The 16937-nt window shown below is 35.2% G+C and overlaps 1 pseudogene; it reads left to right on the forward strand.

The window, feature by feature from the left end:
* Positions 1–7237, forward strand: part of LOC121240786 — a 67921-nt pseudogene extending 60684 nt beyond the window's left edge.
* Positions 7238–16937: the final 9700 nt, after the last annotated feature.

Raw genomic sequence — 16937 nt, forward strand, 5'->3', positions numbered from 1 at the left:
TGAATTTATTATGCTGTTATTGCTTCAGGGAATCATAAATAAAGTCTTTATGCCTCTCTTTTTTAGTATGTGGTTTGATGCACAAGAAGGAAAAGGAGAAAATGTTAGAGCTGCATGCATAGAGGCCCTAGGTTCAATTTCTGGTCATGTGGAATGGAATTCAGACTATGGATTATTAGTTAGATGCCTTCAAGGGGTGACGAAGAATCCTGACAAGCAAAAGCTCTTTTTGACACTGACTTGCTCTATATTGGACAATTTTCATTTCTCAGAAATTAGTAACAGCCAAAAAGCGAATGAATCTTAGGGGAATGCTACTGTTGATGGGACCATTAGTAGGGGTTCTTCAGCTATTTTACAGGAGTGCAGTACTGTTGATGGGACCATTGGTGAATTGATGGTGACTAGTCAAGTGGATTCAATTCGCAAGAAATGCAGTCAAATCTTATTGCAATTTTTACTTGATCATCAGCTTTCTGTGAAACGTCTGCAGCAACATCTAGATTTTCTGCTTTCAAATCTAAGGCAAGAATTTAACATCAAATTTTGGATGAAAAAAGCCTAATTTCCATCAACAGTAAAATTATTATTTACTGATAAAAAAAAATTGGATTAAAAATTCTCTTATATGTCCTAAAATGACTAAATAACTCTTGCAGATATGAGCATTCAACTGGAAGAGAAGCTGTGCTTGAAATGCTTCATGCAATCATTGTCAAATTTCCAAGAAAAAATGTGGATGAGCAACCACAGACGTTATGTGTACATTTGGTGGTTTGCTTAGCCAATGATCATGATAGTAGGGTTCGTTCCATGACTGGGGCAGCAATGAAGAAGCTCATTGGGTGTGTAAGGCTGTAAGCTCACATTCACTCCATTCAATTCTTGAGTACACATTATCTTGGTTTTCGGAAGAGACACAGCAACTGTGGAGTGCTGCTGCACAGGTAATAATCTCTCAATTACATTCTGTGGTAGAAAATGATGATTTGAGAGGATTACTCACCTTCATTGATTATAATTCCGGTCACAAAGGGTCGCGATCAAGCTGAGTCGAGCTGATTAGTGGATGTTTGAGCTCAACTTGATAACATTAATAGTGGTTTGAGCTTAAGGGCTCTTATTCGAACTTGGCTCGATTGATAATAACTAAGCTCAAGCTTGACTTGAGCTCAAGCCAAACAAAGCACACAACTTGAGCTCGAGCTCGGTTCGGCTCAATTGCAAATCAATTACTTTGTTGGGAAGGTTAGAATATTTCGACTAATTAATATGTAATAATTAGTTATATTAAAACTTTGAATGAATTAGATTTCATCATGGAGCAAATACTTGAGTTTTTATTTTTTATTTTTATTTTTATTTTTTTATCCTTTGAGAATAAGATAACATATCTGCTTGTTTACACACACACACTGACACACGTAAAGATTGTACTTACCACCATATAACTTGTGCTTTTGTGTGAAGCCCCAAACTAAGTGGCTCATTCTTTTTCCATCTTTACCTTTTATGTTCCAACCAGGGTTCTCTCTCTCTCTCTCTCTGTGCCTGCCTTTGCATTAGTTTGAAATTCAATTGATCTAATGATGGAGGTCAAGATGGAAGTTGATGGTATTCATTTTGGTAATATTCACAAACATGTATTACTTCTATATACACATAATATTAGTATATAATCCACACGACATGCACAAATATAGAATATAACACCTGTTATATATATATATATATATATATATATATATATATATATATATAGTACTGAATGAACAAGATTTATAACTAGTCGATATATGAATACACGAGTCTAGATAGAATATAATTTACAATAAACTTAAACTAAATATATAACTAATTATAAGAAATAATCTATACATGCCTTGATAACATAGCTAAACATATTATGTAAGGTAAACTATAAATAAACTATGATATATAACTAAATAAATATAATAACAACTAATATGTAAAGCCTATAACATGTTGAATTGTAATGCATACATAAATTGATAATATTATTATATATGACATAAAATAAAGAATATATACAAACACGTTATTAGCTCTAAAATGAGTTCAATCATGCCGAGTCAAGCTTATGCAAGAATCATGAGCCTAAATTGAGTTTAGCCAAGCTTATATGGGTTTGGATAATTTAATATTCAAACCAATATTTTTTTTTTTATGTCGGGGAATCTCTTCAAGGCATGGCCCTTCGGACCCACCCCTGCAGAGTAAACTCCGGTCCTATGCACCACACCCCTAAAAGTCTTGACATTCTTGTTGGGCCATTCAATCATAGGTAGCACGACTTAAGTCCCACACTTCTGGTTGTAATATAGGCTCTAATATCATTTGTAAGAGAAATGATTTGTACAAACCCCAAATAGACAAGCCTCATACAAGCCTTTGTAAAAAAGTAGACCCCACTTTAAAAAAGTGTAAAAAAAACTATTATTTATTAGTGGGACCCATTGTTTTATAAAAGGCTTGTATGGGGCTTGTCTATTTGGGGCTTGTATCTAGCATTACTCCATTTGTAATGGTCCTAGAGAAGACCCAATCCACATATGGGTATATACTCCAAAAGGACTAGTCAATGGGTGCTAAAAAAGGGGGTGACAAGAATGAGTTGGGTAGTCCTATCCTGCTATGTACTATTCCCCCTATCTCAGTTCCTAAATCTTTAGACTGAGTGCTGAAAAAGGTGGAGGAATTACAGGAGAGTGTAGGGATTTCCTGTGAAGGTTTTGAAGAGCAGTTTAAGGCTCTTTTGGTTGCTATTGAAGCTGGAAGATCAACGGCTTTGAAGTCAACAGTTAAAAAGGAAAGGGAGCTGAAACAATTGATATGTTTGATTAATTACGATAACAAGGAAGTAGTGTTGGGAGGGACAGGTTGAAGGGGCGGGGGTCTTGTTCATCATATGAAGCCTAGAATCCTTTCTTGAAATGTAAGGGGGATCAATGATGTTAACAAGCGTCTTCGCTTTAGATCCCTTCTTCTCAGTTTGAAAATTGATATTGAATGGCTTCAAGAGACTAAGTTGAGTTATGTTGATAGAAATATTATTCGTAATTTGTGGGGCTGTACTTTTGCTGGGTGGAGTTATCTAGCTTCGATGGGTGCTTAAGGAGGAGTTTTGTTGATGTGGGATAAGAGAGTGGTGGAGGTGGTAGATGATTGCATTGGGATTTATTCAGTGGCTAGTTCTTTCAAGAATATTGAGGATGGGTGGAGGTGGGCTCTTGCGGGAGTGTATGGGCCTAACATAGATGGAGATAGAAGTTTTTTGTGGGAGGAATTGGTGGGTCTGTATTATTTTTGGGATTTACCTTGGTGTTTGTGTGGGGAGTTTAATATTGTTTGGTTTCCTTATGAGAGGGCGGGGGCTACTACCTCGGCAAGGGCTATGGAGGATTTCTCGGAGTTGATTTTTTATCTTAATCTTGTGGACCTTCCTCTGGTAAGGAGGACTTTCACTTGGTCTAACAATAGAGGGTGGTCAAAGTTGGATATATTTCTAGTCTCTTCTCCTTCGGAGACGCTTTATCCGGACCTATGCCAAACGAGGTTGCCACGGGTATGTTTTGATCATTTTCCCATATTGCTAGATTGTGGTGGCATTCAGGGGGGTAGGTGCTATTTCAAATTTGAGAATATGCGGCTTCAAGCTGATGGATTTGTAGAGAAGGTAAGAAATTGGTGGGCGTCATATTCCTTTCATGGTACCCCTAGTCTTATTGTGGCTAGTAAACTTAAAGCTCTTAAGATTGATTTAAAGAAGTGGAATATTGAGGTTTTTAGGCATATAGATGAGCAAAAAAATCTTCTTTGGGATGAGTTGCATTCACTAGAGGTTGGGGAGGCTAATGAGGAGTCTTTGTTGAGAAAGAATGAGGTGGTGACTGAAATAGAAAATATTTTGTTGATGGAAGAAATTTCATGGAGGCAAAAATCAAGGGTGACTTGGTTGAAGGAGGGGGACAAATGTACTAAGTTTTTTCACAAGATGGCAAATTCTCATAGGCGTAATAACGTGATTGAAGTTATTCAATCCAGGAATAATGTGTTCCAATCCCCTGAGGACATTCAAGATCATATTGTGAATTATTATGAAGATCTCCTCAAAGAGATAGCGGAGTGGCGTCCTAAACTTGATGGCTTGAATTTCGACCAGCTAGATGTTAGTGCAACAAGCTGGTTGGAGAGACCATTTGAAGAATCTGAAGTGCAGCAAAAGGTGAGAGGTATGTGTAAAGATTAAGTCTCGGGCCCGGACGGTTTTTCTTTGGCCTTCTTTCAAGAGTGTTGGGATATAGTGAAGGATGATGTGATGTGAATTTTTCATGAGTTTCATCTTTGTCATGAGTTTGAGAAGTCTCTTAATGCTACTTTCATTGCCCTCATTTTGAAGTTAGCTGGTGCTATTGAGCTGAAAGATTTCTGTCCTATTAGTGATTTATAAAATTATTTCGAAGGTGTTAGCTAATTGTATGAGTTGGTGATTGATAAAATAATTTCCAAATCTCAAAATGCTTTTGTGCGGGGTCAGCAAATATTAGATTCAGTTTTGATTGCGAATGAGTGCTTGGACAGTCAAATGAGGGAAGGTATTTCGGGGGTAAGTTGGATATGGAAAAGGCATATGACTATATGTGTTGGTATTTTTTTTGTTTTATATGCTGAGAAGATGTGGCTTCGGAGATAGGTGGTGTGGATGGGTTAAACATTGTGTATCGACTGCTCGGTTTTCTATTTTAGTTAATAGCAAATCTTGTGGATTTTTTCAGAATTCTAGGGATTTGAGACAAGGGGATCCGTTATCTTCATTTCTATTTATTTTAGTAATGGAAGCTTTGAGTTGCATGGTGAAGGCTGCTGTAGGGAGAGGCTTTCTTGGTGGTTTCCCGGTGGGAAACAACAGTAACGGTGTTTTATCCATTTCCTATTTATTGTTTGCGGATGATATTTTTTTCTGTGATGCTGACAATGGACAGATTCATGCTTTAAAGGCTATTCTATTGTGTTTTGAAGCCGTTTCGGGACTCAATGTGAACTTGGAAAAGTCAGAATTGGTCTCGGTAGGGGATGTGGAGAATATCAACCTTCTTGCAGATTTGTTGGGCTGTAAAGTGGCTTCCCTTCCTACGAAATATCTTGGGCTTCTATTGGGGTACTTCTTTCAAAGCAAAAAATATTTGGGATGGTATCGTAGAGAATGTTGAAAAAAGATTATCGAGTTAGAAGCGGCTATATCTATCAAAAAGGGGGAGATTAACTCTTATCAAAAGTACCCTCTCCAATCTCCCTTCTTTCTTTATTTCCATTGCCGGTGGGTGTGGCTAATCTGATTGAAAAATTGTTTAGAGCTTTTTTGTGGGGTGGCATGGGGAGGAGAATAAATTTCATCTTGTGAGTTGGCAAAGGGTATGTAGTCCAATTGTGTTGGGAGGCTTGGGGGTGAGTAATTTGATTATTTTTAATAAAGCTCTATTAGGAAAGTGGTTGTGGAGATATTAATTGGAAGGGGATTCGTTATGGAGAGAGGTTGTTGATTGGAAGTGTGGAAGTGATTGAGGGGGTTGGTATTCCAAGGAGGGTAAGGGGACTTTTGGTGTGAATCTCTGAAAATTTATTAGAAAAGGGTGGAACTTGTTTGAAAAACACATCAAATTCAAGGTTGGAAAGGGTACAAGAATTCGTTTTTGGTTTGATGAATGGTGTGGTGAGAGAGCTCTACATACTGTTTTTCCAGTTGTCTTCAGATTGGCTGGAAATCAATAGGCTGCTGTCTCAGAAGTGTTGTGTCGTGCCAATGGTAATGTGCATTGGAATATTATTTTTTCTAGAAATGCACATGATTGGGAAATTGATGAGACAATAGGTTTTTTCAGATTTCTTTATTCCATGAAGATAGGAGGAAATGGGAGAAATAGAATGATGTGGAAACATATGGGGAGCACCAAGTTTTTTGTTAAATCATTTTATAAGGTGTTGACAGATCAACATCATATTTTGTTCCCGTGGAAGTGTATTTGGAGGCTTCCGGTGCCGTCTAAAGTTGCTTTTTTTTACTTGGACTATTGCTTTAGGAAAGAATTTGACGGTAGATAATATAAGGAAACGTGGGATGATTGTAGTTGAGTGGTGTTTTATGTGTAAGAAAAATGGTGAATTGATTGACCATTTACTTCTACATTGTGAGGTGGCTAGGGAGTTATAGGTTTGCATTTTTAGTAGAGCTGGGTTGACTTGGGTTATGCCTAACAGTGTGGTGGAGCTTCTAGCATGTTGGAATAGGCATCATAATATCTCTCAACTGGCAGCGACGTGGATAATGATTCCTTTGTGCTTAATGTGGTGTGTAGGAAGGAAATGAATGATAGGTGCTTCAACAAGGTGAGAGCTGTGGAGGAAATCTGGAATTTTTTTTGTGTTTTCTTTGGTTCAGTGGTTTTCTGCTATTGTACTAAAGGGAGGGAATGTTCATGAGCTTTTGTTTTGTTTTCAGCTTTCTAGAATGTAATTAGGTGTCTCTCTCCATGGGCTTCGCCTAGTTTCATTTGATCAATAAAAGTTTTTTACTTATCAAAAACAAAGAACTAGTCAATGGTACAATTGGAGTCCAATTGGAATCATTATAAAGAGCAATAATTTCTCCCTCCCAAGCAATGTGGTATCCAATACACCACCTAATTCATCACTCAATATGGGGGGTTATCACATGTGGGATCCTCGAATCTCAATTATCAATAAGTATATACCTCAAATCTAGATAGAAATCCTAATAACTGTAATTGCTCTTTGATTTTTCTTTTTTTAAGATTCTATGTTGTGGTCTCTATCACAAGTCCTGGAATTTCTGGTTGAGGTAATGAAGAAAGGATTTGAAAGACATGTTAATAGAGTATTGTCGGTGACAAGAAAAAGTTTGCAATCTGCCATTGGTGCTGTCACCTATAGGCAGCTAGATTTCTCTGAGGAGCCTACTGTTGCTTTCTGGAGAGAGGCATACTATTCCCTTATTATGCTGGAGAAGATGCTTCATCAGTTTCCTGATTTGTGCTTTCAAAGTGATCTTGAGGTATGCCTTCTTTACTTGGAGTTTTGTTTTTGGTTCTTACAAATTGTCTATAGTTTCTTAAGTGTTTCCCTACTTAGTAGGTCCAATGATCATTTACTGTTGTTGGCCTCAGATGGGCAGGCAGTGGCCGGTGGCTAGTGAGAGTAGTAGGGTGAGAGATTTTAACAAGTGACGATCAGCCGGTTCACAATCCCACACCCCATATCCTTCGTGGAAAACCGGGTTCACTAACAAGTGAATCGGCTTTTGCCCTAAACGCCACGCCCACTCATTCATCTCCCCATCCTCTCTTTTCTGTTTACTGACCTTCATCTCTCTTCTCTTCGAAATCTTCATCTCCCCCTCTTCTCTTCAATGACCTTCATCTTCCCCTCTTCTCTGCAACTCCCATTCCATTCCTTTACATTTTCTCCAAAATGTAACATCTCCTCTCAGCGACCTGCGATAGAGATCTGGAAAAGATCTGCGAAAGAGTATTCCCGGAAGAGATCTACAGAAGAGACCTGCTGGTCATGCAGTAAGGTATTTATTCGTGTAAATAATTTTCTTCAAAAAGGATTATATGAAATTCTAGGGTTTATGCCATCGTTTTTTTTCTTTCTCTGTGATTCAGGGTTTAGGCATACATTTCAAAGTTTGGTGTCTTTTTTCTCTTCATTTGCGTGTGGTTGTAGGGATGCACACAAACATTTGGAAGGTAGAACACATCCCTGCGTCCAGATCTGCATCTCGCCACCGTAAGAATCTTCTGTAAATTGGATTCTTGGAGTTTGTATATTATGATATATAAAGCTAATCCTTCTGCAACCCTTTTAATGATCAATGGCTTCATTCTATAAACATATCAATGATTATATTTATAAGAGCTTGTGATTATCTGACATTGTTTCGTACCTTTCTTATCTGGTTTTCATGAATCTGGTTTTTTGTATAATATATGTATATTTGAAAGCAAGCATAGGTAGTGCCTTTCTTATCTCCAACTTGCATATTTTCTCTTTTGAACTCTGATCTACAATTGATTTTGCGCAAAAGAATAAAGTTGTTCACAGATGGGTCATGCACCACACACATATTTGCTTTGCATGGATGTCAATATCTTTGGGTTTTGCAAATTACTTATGAAACATTGTCTTTCTTTTTAAGGAATTTGGTTTTTTTTCCTAGATTTAATTTAGTGATGCATTATGATCTTCCAAACAACTAAATTTAGAAGTTCCATTTTTGGGATGCTTGGCGACTATATGCCTTAATGCAGTAATCATATAAACTAGGGTTGTAAGTAAATAGGCTACATGACAAGCCACTCGAATTTGGTTCGATCAAACTCAAATTCGATCCTATATTTAAATTCAATCGTGGCTTTCTTGGTTTTCAACTGTGGTTGCAAAGCTTTCATTAAAAACTTTTGGCGATTGTAACTAAACCCTACCTTCAAATTTTGGATAGATAATTTTAACAATTGCCCTTTCGGATTGTGTCTCCAGTTTGGTCAATAAGCATTTAAAAACAAGTCCAAGTATAAAGGGAGCGTGTTCTATGCTGCTTGTTTGGTAGATGACTTCCTGTTTCAATCAACTTCTTTGGCACTAGTTTTCTCATGTATCTGTTGTTTTACCTTTTAGTTGGTTTCTTAGTCCAAACTCTTGTGTTTGAACTTTGATTTTTCAGAATCACGCATGACATCATCCCAATTATCATCATCTTTAGTTAATGATTTTGTGATGGAATCACCAACTTGTTGGTGTGGTTTAAAAACACCACTAAAGACGTCTCACACTAAGAAAAATTATAGAAGGAGATTTTTTGCCTGCCCAAAGTATAATACGGTAAAGCAACTTTATATTTGTTATATTTGCATATTGATTTGCTGCTTACGAGATGTACTTTAGCATGTTAATTGGGAGTTCACATTGTGTGCTGGGAGATGTGAGGTATGAATTCTTCGTATGGGCGGATATACTTCATTTGCTAGAGGAGGACATTCATGCAAGAGCGAATAAATCTCTGAAGACGTGGGATGATGTATTACTGCACCAGTATGAAGTTAGAAAAATGAAAGATAAAGTGAGAGAGATAAAGACAAATCTAAAAAAGGAACAGAGAAAATTATTGTGATTGTATTGGGTTGTCACATTTGTAATAGTATTTGCTTGGTTAGGATAAATTCCACGTAAATAGCACATTGTATGGAGTAGATGATTTTTGAATGGAAACGGCTTGTGCTCATGGTTTGATAAAAACTATGTATGTAAATTGTATGTCATTAAATTAGCTTGTGTAATGAAAACAACTTGTGCACTTAAATGATACATTATCTAAAGTCAAGAACATAGATTCATTGGAAGAGCATGCAAAGTTTGAATATGTATGCTTTTGTTCTCTGTATGTTTCGATCTTATGCCTATAAACTTTAGGCGAATTCTTATATTTCTCGATTATGATCATATAATCTATAATTTTCGTGAGTTTTCTTTTTTGGTTTTTGTTCTCTAGCTATTGAAATTGGGATGGTCCTTCTATAAAAATTGAAATTGGGCAACTCTAGGGTGAGGGGAACAATGGCGAGGCGATCGTATGCAGCAGCTCTAAAGATGGGTGATGCTTCGGGGATTCGGAGTGAGGGGAACGGTGAAAGTGTTCTTCAAATCACGCCTCAAAACTAGCTTGTCGCGAGGCACAATTCTTTCAACTCTCCTGGAAACCCAACTTGTCGAGTTGAAGGCAGCGATAACTTTCTTGTCTACGAAAATAGACTTGCTTTCAACTGAAGACAACAAGGTTGTAAGAAACAAAACTAAGATAGGTCCGAATCTTTTAAACTTAGATTATGGAAAATGAGAAATCGGATTCGGCCTTGTCCCTATAACCAGATCCAGGAGAGTATGGCGGGTCAAAAGGAAATCTGAGTTATTTGAGGTGGGTTCTACATTAAGTATCGGAGTAGAGAAATCAGTAATGGAATGCGAATGTCATTTGCCTCAGGTAACATAGGATAGATCGATAGTTAATATTACACCTTTGATCCTCGAAGAAACTATGGCTCTCTCGTCGAAGTTGAAGGAAAATGGTGTACTGCCGATATCTGAAGGAGATGTAGGATCAGCTGAAATTGCACATAAAAGGTCACCAAAGGTGAAAGGATTTGTTGCCATCCCAAAATCTCCAATGGAAACCTTAATACCATTGGGAGAGAGCCAATGGAGTTGCTAAGGAACCACGAGATTTGAATATGGGTTTGACATTGGTGTATTGTGTAGAGGAATGTCTAGAGTCGGGAGTACAATTGGATTCTAGGGATAATGTTGCTCCTCTCGTCTCTCTTCCTCCAATTATGGATTGGATTCAATAGTTCGTGAGAATTTCATATGGAGGATGTGAATATCAATTTAAAGAACTAATCACTACAATTGAGGCAAGTCACGTTGTAACGACTCAGCCCAATATTTCTAAAGTTGGAATATAAATAATCTTATTGGGCCTAATTAAGTTTAATAGGCCAATATTATCGAATAAGATGGGCTATTATTTACTTAGGTTGGTGTTATGTTGAGCCTAAATTAGACAATATATTATTTATTTATTTATTTAATTTTAAAATACTATCAAAAATATTTTATTTTAATATATATTACTACTATGAATTTTATCGAATTCTATTAGTAATGTGTAATTTTAATTGAGGTTATTATTATTTTTTTATTATCCATCAATAGAATGTACGTAGTGGAATAAACTCGCCTCACATTCTTCCTCTTCATGACTCATGGTTATGCACATTATCAGTTTGTAACCGACGGCATTGAACGCAGAGAAGCCCTTTTATATTTCTTTGCAACAAACCATCTCCTCTAGAATCAAAGCAAGCCTCCCACGTCCAAACTGAGAACCTCAATTTTTCAATACGAAAATAGAGCTCATGCTGCCCTTAAAAACACCATTGTGAGCCATTGGTTCACATGGAAATCACCGTAGTCGCTTCAACTGTCTAGACCATGTGCAACCGTGCACACCACTATGAATAGAGTTCCACCACCGTGACCTCACTTCGCACAACCAGCCGAAGCACCACGTCGCTGCATCAACAGGCCCCATGCACGGCAGTTCACGTCAGGGAGCCATGAAGCCTAAGCTCGGATAGCCACCACCCAACGCATGGAATCAACTGCTGATCACCCCAGGACGCCAGAGCACCACCCACGGTGCAGAAACTGCCGACCATCCTAGTCTCGTCACACCCACTCCCTCAGGTAAGCCACTGCCATCGCACTCAGCCACGTGCTCCTCCTCCCTCTCAGTAAGTTCTGCCGCCAGCACTCTCTCCCTCTCTCGGGGTCGCACCACCATTCCTAGGAGCCCAGTTGTGTCGCCAATCCTTCCCAGCCACCTAGAACCGCCATGCCTCAGCCTTCCCTAGGTGAGTTTCGTCCCTTGTAAATGTACGCCTCTCTCCCACTCTCCTGAGCGTCTGTTTCTCTCCATATTATGAAGATGTGTTTGTAGGTTTTCAGTTTACTACATACAATGTTAATAAGATTACATAGATGCCCTTGACCCTTGTTGCGTAAACCCCCGACCCTATGTTTTTATGAACTATCTTTAGAATTTTAATGGGTCTTGGGCCTTAAGCCCATCCGGCCAAGAGCTTCTAATTTTCTCATGTGGGCTTAATTATTTTATTTGTTGTTGGGTTGGACTTAATATTTTAAAGGTAAGTTTTTACTTAAATAAATATATTAGTCAAATGCTCATTTTTATAAAAAAGTGTTTAAAGAATTTGAAATATATATTAAAGTATACTATTGAGCCTAATATTTTAGTTAATATTTATTTTGTCTATTTAGTAGGATTTTAATAAAATTATTATGTTATGCTTTAAATTGAAAAATTAAGGAATATGTTATGAGTTTTAAATAATATTATTCTGTATTAATCTAAGTGTAATTAAATATGATTACATCTATTTTATTAATCAAATATTTTCACCAATTATTTTAGATATAAAAAAAAAAAAAACACACACACACACACACACATATATAGTTAATGATATTCGAAAGATTAGATATTATATTAGATATGAGATTTTTTCTACAAAATAAATTTTAATTTTATTTATTAAATATGAGATCTTTTGCCGAGTTTATTTTATGAAAAATACGTAACACTCTTAGCCTACGGGAAGAGGGTGTTACACATGCGCTTGAAACTAAATCAAGTTTTAAGAAAAGCAAGGAATTACAACGTCTTTCTTAGACAATCAACTACGATGCTAAGGGTGGTAACTCAACTAGAGAGAAGTCTAAAGGGAGAGTATTGTGAAGACAGGAAACAAGGGGTTGGGGTTGGGTTTGGTGTATCTTGAGTTTTTTTCATGAGCTTTTTGGGTCATTAGGACTTTTTAATAGGGGCAATGTGTTTCTTGTATACAGTCGGTATACTTGATTACTCCTATTGATATATATAATATTTTTTACTTATAAAAAAAATTGAAATTGGGAATTTTCGTGAATGGAGGAGCATTTTCTTCTGACTCGAAAACCTCATAATGATAGACGTTGGGAAAACTCAAAAAACTAATCTATACTTTTTCACGTCTTGATGAAGCTCAACGCCTGCTATTCCATTGAAATTAACCACGAGTGCATCTTTTTGAAAACGTCCTTAGCCTTGGCGAGCAACTATAAATCATGATGATGTTCATGAAATAAATGCCATCAGGAATGAAATAAATGACTATTGCAAATACAAGAACAGATTCCCATAACAAATACTACATAAATAGCCTCTCTATTTCCTTAAAATGAAAACCCACATAACACGAATGAACATTGTGAGATCCAATCAAAGTCTTTGCAAAGAGAGTAACATCTTCATTGATTCCTCTGACAACCCTCTGGATGCAACTCCGCCATAAACACCATGCATCTCATCGTAGCCTATATACATATTAACAATGCTATCCTGCCCATCCCAACAAAAAACCATTTTCAAAGTTAACGCTCAAAATAAGTTTACCCAAATACAATTAGCCAAATTGTAAAAGATAGATCTAATGTAAAATCAGGACTGCATCTCCATAAATACTCACCACTGCAGATAGATCAATAATGTAAAATCTGAGAAAGGGACGTGAGGTAAATCAGAACCAAAGGCTCTCCATATAAGTGCGTGGCTTGGACTAACAAGAACTGAGAAAGGGACGTTGAGTAAAATTGGGAACCAAAGGCATCTCCATATAAGTGGCTTTAGCGATCGTCCTACGTGGGGGTGATAAAGACAGTAGTAGGCCACTTTCCCGATCGTCCTACATGGGAGGTTGTAATGGTCTGTAATAGAATGTGCTCGAAACAGATGAGATATTCAAAGGAAGTATGTATTGATAATGGGCATCTTCGAGGTACACCCAACCGGCAATCCCTGCGGGCTTGTTTCTTTTCAGAGATGAGATGAGATGAGTTAAGATTAAAGTTAAAAAGTTAAATAAAATATTGTTAGAATATATTTTTTAATATTATTTTTGTTTTGAGATTTAAAAAAGTTAAATTGTTTATTTTATTTTATATTAGAAGTTAAAAAAATTATAATGATTAGATGAGATGAGATGTTTTTTGAAAACAAATTAGTTTTCTCATCTTCCATCTTTAACCTGGACCACGCTGAGAAAGAGCCCACTCTTTAATTCTTTCTCAGTGTGGTCCAACTTCATAGGAGGTGGGATAAAAAGAGTCGGCTACTATCCCCATCGTCCCACGTAGGAGGTGAAATACGAAGACTGGACTTCGTTGAGATAAAATGAGATGAGTTAAAATAATTTATAAGTAGTAATAAAATTTATAAGTTAAGATAGTTTTTGAAAATTTTGTGTGTTTAGATTGTAAATGAGATGAGATGATTTTAAGTTATTGAAGATGAGATAAATATACGTTCACAAATGATTGCATAATATTTATAATAATTTTATTTTATTTATAAATAAGTAATAATAATTTTTTAGATTACATACCTAATTTTTTTATTTTATAATAATATTGTAAGATGATAATATATATATATATAATCAAATTATAAAAAACAAAATTATATTTTTCTCTTTTTTCAACATTGTAAGTTGCTGTTATATTATTAAATAATTTCTCTTTTCTCAGTTTTCTATGGTATTTTTATTACTATACGGGGGTAGGATGATAATATATATATATATATATATATAATCAAATTATAAAAAAAATAGTATTTTTCTCTGTTTTCAACATTGTAAGTTGCTGTTATATTATTAAATAATTTCTTTTTTCTCAGTTTTCTATTGGTATTTTTACTATTATATGGGGATAGGTAGATAGCAATCAATAGGGCAATGAAGCATAGAGGCAAGGTCTCACTTTTGTCGTTACCGAAAACGTGGGACAACCTCCTCAAAAAGAAAAAGAAAAAGAAATGTTCCATTTACAATATTTCAAACCCTATCTCTCATTCCAAATCGAGGAGAGTTATTGTCAGTAGCAGGACCAACAATTGTGTTGAGGGGATAATTTTTTTTTTTTTTTTTATTGTGTGATGCATTTATATAAAGAGTAATAATAGATATAGTTATAGAGTATGTAAGTACTATGCATTCTCTTTAAAAAAAATGAAATCTATTATTAAAAATTAATTTTTTTTTTATATATTACATATTTACCTATTTTTTTCAAAGGGAATGGACGGACCTTGCACATCCTAAGACTACCAACATCATTTTTCTTATATAAATTAAAAAAAGATTGAAGAATCATAAAAACATAACTACATATAAAAGTATATCTCAATAACTTGCTATATGTACATATACGTAGACGTAGAAATAAAATTATAAAAATATAACTTAATATATGTTTCAGATTTTAACAATAATATTTCATAAAATAATATTTATCTACTGTTATTTTTGTAATAAAATATTTAAAATTTATTTTATTCATATAAACTATCAAGAGATCTTTTAGAATGTCATCTTTTATTCTAGTATGTAAGCTACTTTATTAAATTTTATATAAAATTTAGATATTTTTGTATCACATTAAACATATAATGCTATAATTGAAAGTTTAATTAAATTCTTTTATTACTCAATGAAGTATAGATGATAAAATCTCGTAACTATTTTTTATATAGATCATTGATCTTGAATAATTTTTCTTGTATTTTCACTTTAGATTCTATGTTAAGAAGCTTAATATTGTATAACAAAAAAATTTGGGATCCCTGTTAATAAGCTTATTATATCTTAGTTTTAAGTTTAATTTTGAAGATGTCACATCTTTGAAGATAAATAATATATAGAAATTAAACTGAATTTTGGGACTAAAAAAAAAAATTAGAGAGAGATATTTTTAGATATATTGAAATTTTAGAAAATTTTAGAGAGTATATAGAGATTATAAATTTTTTGAGATGACCATTTTCTATATTTATAGAATTATATATAAAATCTATGGGATATACTGTGTAGTCAAAAAGTTTTGGGAGGCCATGTCCCCCTCAAGTCCAACGCAGATCCAACAGTGATTGGAGCACTAGGCAACTTTCCTCGAAGAGTCGAAGCCACGACAATTAACATAACGAGATATACCCTTCCAAACAAAAAAAAAAAAACATAACGAGTACATGACGTGGTTTTCCGTCCTAGAAGGCAATATATACACGAGGATGTAAATGGAGAATCCGTACTTTAAGGCTGCTCTTTTTCGAATGCAGATCGATAATGGCATATTTCTTCCGACATTTCTCTACCTCTCTGCACCTAAATCCTTCTAGTAGTACTACTGAGCCAGTCGTCGACATAGAGGCAGGAGTTGGCTTGGGGCCGGTTGAACCTGAACGGCGCCACAACATGGGCTGGGCAAAAATTATCCTTCCTTCTTGCTTGACAGCAGCTATCGATGTAACACTTGTCTACGTTCAAGTTCACTCAAATTTTCCCACAGGCTTCCATTTTCTGAATATGGCAATATTACTTGCATTTGCTTCTTTCTTTGTTGGTTGGTTCATTAATCCCAAGTACATGGTAACAATTAAAGTTGTTGTCAACTGTGGCGTATTCTTTACATATACGGCGTTTTTTATTGGGGTTAGTTACCATTCCAGTTCCATTGTCTCTCAAGATTACTGGATGGCTCATCTATGCCATATCGCTCATTGCAATTTTATTAAACTTCAAAACGGAATTAAAAGAGTATTATGATCAGGTCAGACTTCTCAACACGACAAATACTAGTAGTGGTGAATCTTAGGGCTGGTAAAAAAATAAAGGCCGTTTAATTGACCCGCTTGAACCGATGCATTTTACCCGGCCGTTTCACTCCAACATGGTAAAAGGTTGGATCTATCGTCATGGTTTGATGTATGTATTGCTGATGCTGAAATTCTCTTGAGCGACTCATCATTTATTTGTTTTTAGAGATGATGACATTAAAGTTAAAAAACTTAAATAAAATATTGTTAGAATATATTTTTTAATATTATTTTTATTTTAAGATTTGAAAAAATAAAATTATTTATTTTATTTTGTGTAAGAATTTGAAAAAGTTATAATAATGAAATGAAAAATTTTTAAAATTTTAAATTTTAGTCTTAAAAGCAAACGAAGCCAATGGCCTAATTCACTTTCACAAAACTTTTTATCTAATCTCATCTAATTTGATCATTACAACTTTTTTAAATTTCAAAAAAAATATAATATTAAAAAAATATAATTTAACAATATTTTATTCAACTTTCAATTTTTATCTCAACTAATTTATGTACAAAAACAAACGAGGCCTAAAGTCCTTTTTGGTTTGAGGAAAAAAGTTATTTATAATTCTTT

The sequence above is a fragment of the Juglans microcarpa x Juglans regia genome, chromosome 7S (genome assembly GCF_004785595.1).
Source record: "Juglans microcarpa x Juglans regia isolate MS1-56 chromosome 7S, Jm3101_v1.0, whole genome shotgun sequence".
Classification (NCBI taxonomy): domain Eukaryota; kingdom Viridiplantae; phylum Streptophyta; class Magnoliopsida; order Fagales; family Juglandaceae; genus Juglans; species Juglans microcarpa x Juglans regia.